General features: G+C 66.6%; 1 long non-coding RNA gene across 1 annotated transcript in view; it reads left to right on the forward strand.

The window, feature by feature from the left end:
- Positions 1–70, forward strand: part of LOC118159061 — a 747-nt gene extending 677 nt beyond the window's left edge. Inside the window, exon 4 of the long non-coding RNA XR_004746983.1 lies at positions 29–70. This is a non-coding gene — a long non-coding RNA (uncharacterized LOC118159061). The remainder of the gene's footprint in view (positions 1–28) is intronic.
- The last annotated feature ends 2,442 nt before the right edge of the window (positions 71–2,512 follow it).

The raw sequence follows: 2,512 nt of genomic DNA on the forward strand, positions 1-2,512 counted from the left end.
TGCCCCATAGCGGGGTCATAGGGAGCAGGTCCTGCCCCATAGCGAGGTGCCCTGCTCTATAGCGGGGTGCCCTGCCCCATAGCAGGGTCATAGGGAGCACCTCCTGCCCCATTGTAGGGTGTCCTGCCCCACAGCGGGGTGTCCTGCCCCATAGCGGGGTGTCCTGCCCCATAGCGGGGTCATAGGGAGCACCTCCTGCCCCATAGTGGGGTGTCCTGCCCCACAGCGGGGTGCCCTGCCCCACAGCGGGGTGTCCTGCCCCATAGCAGGGGGTTATGGAGCACCTCCTGCCCCATAGCAGGGTGCCCTGCCCCATAGCGGGGTCATAGGGAGAAGCTCCTGCCCCATAGTGGTACCTCCTGCCCCACAGTGCTGCCTCCTGCCCCACAGCACTGCCTCCTGCCCCATAGCGCTGCCTCCTGCCCCATAGCACTGCCTCCTGCCCCATAGCGCTGCCTCCTGCCCCATAGCAGCACCTCCTGCCCCACAGCGCTGCCTCCTGCCCCACGGCGCTGTCTCCTGCCCCACGGCGCTGCCTCCTGCCCCATAGCGCTGCCTCCTGCCCCATAGCGCTGCCTCCTGCCCCATAGTGCTGCCTCCTGCCCCATAGCAGCACCTCCTGCCCCATAGCGCTGCCTCCTGCCCCATAGCGCTGCCTCCTGCCCCATAGCAGCACCTCCTGCCCCATAGCACTGCCTCCTGCCCCACGGCGCTGCCTCCTGCCCCATAGCAGCACCTCCTGCCCCATAGCGCTGCCTCCTGCCCCATAGCAGCACCTCCTGCCCCATAGTGCTGCCTCCTGCCCCATAGCAGCACCTCCTGCCCCATAGCAGCACCTCCTGCCCCATAGCGCTGCCTCCTGCCCCATAGCGCTGCCTCCTGCCCCATAGTGCTGCCTCCTGCCCCATAGCAGCACCTCCTGCCCCACGGCGCTGCCTCCTGCCCCACAGTGAGGCGTTGGGAACCCCCCCAGCCCCCCAGCAGGCCTCTGCCCCCCACCCCCCGCCCCCCCGCGGGGCTATTGGCCCCCCCCCCCCGCCCCCCAGCCCCACGGCGCTATGGGGCGCCCCCCAACTCACTGTGCCGCTGCTGGGGGGCGTCGGGGAGCCCCTCGTCCGCCTCGCGCCGCTTCTTGCGCCGGTGGTGGGAGAAACGCCCCGAGGGCCTGGGGGGGGGGGGGGGGGGGAGATGTGGGGGGGCCCCATAGATCTGGGGGCCCCCCGGGTCTGGGGCTGCCCCATAGATCCAGGGCTGCCCCATAGATCTGGGACTGCCCCACTGATCTGGGGCTGCCCCATAGATCCTGAGTTGCCCCATAGATTTGGGGCTGCCCCATAGATTTGGGGCTGCCCCACTGATCCAGAGATGCCCCATAGATCTGGGGCTGCCCCACTGATCCGGGGCTGCCCCACGGATCCGGGGCTGCCCCATAGATCCAGAGCTGCCCCATAAATCCAGGGCTACCCCATAGATCTGGGGTGCCCCACTGATCCGGGGCTGCCCCATAGATTTGGGGTTGCCCCATAGACCCGGGGCTGCCCCATAGATCCAGAGCTGCCCCACGGATCCGGGGCTGCCCCATAGATCTGGAGCAGCCCCATAGATCCAGAGCTGCCCCATAGATTTGGCGCTCCCCTACAGATCTGGGGCTGCCCCATAGATCTGGAGGTGCCCCATAGATTTGGGGCTGCCCCATAGATCCGGAGCTGCCCCACTGATCCGGGGCTGCCCCATAGATCCGGGGCTGCCCCATAGATCCGGGGCTGCCCCATAGATCCACAGGTGCCCCATGGATTTGGGGTTGCCCCATAGATTTGGGGCTGCCCCATAGATCCAGAGGTGCCCCATGGATCCGGGGCTGCCCCATAGATCTGGAGCAGCCCCATAGATCCAGAGCTGCCCCATAAATCCATGACTACCCCATAGATGCGGGGCTGCCCCACTGATCCGGGGCTGCCCCATAGATTCGGGGTTGCCCCATAGATCCGGGGCTGCCCCATAGATCCAGGGCTGCCCCATAGATCTGGGACTGCCCCACTGATCTGGGGCTGCCCCATAGATCCTCAGTTGCCCCATAGATTTGGGGCTGCCCCATAGATCCGGGGCTGCCCCATAGATCCGGGGCTGCCCTATAGATCCGAAGCTGCCCCACAGATTTGGGGCTGCCCCACGGATCCGGGGCTGCCCCACTGACCCAGGGCTGCCCCACGGATCCGGGGCTGCCCCATAGATTTGGGGCTGCCCCACTGACCCAGGGCTGCCCCATAGATCTGGAGTTACCCCATAGATTTGGGGCTGCCCCATAGATCCGGGGCTGCTCCACTGATCTGGGGCTGCCCCATAGATCTGGGAGCTCCCTGGATCTGGGATTGCCCCATAGATTAAGACCTGCCCCACTGATTTGGAGCTGCCCCACAGATCTGGGGCTGCCCCATAGACCTGGGGCTGCCCCACAGATCTGGGGCTGCCCCACTGATTTAGGGCTGTCCCATAGATGTGGGTCTGGCCCCCA

The sequence above is a fragment of the Oxyura jamaicensis genome, unplaced genomic scaffold (genome assembly GCF_011077185.1).
Source record: "Oxyura jamaicensis isolate SHBP4307 breed ruddy duck unplaced genomic scaffold, BPBGC_Ojam_1.0 oxyUn_random_OJ66359, whole genome shotgun sequence".
NCBI classification, from domain to species: Eukaryota; Metazoa; Chordata; class Aves; order Anseriformes; family Anatidae; genus Oxyura; species Oxyura jamaicensis.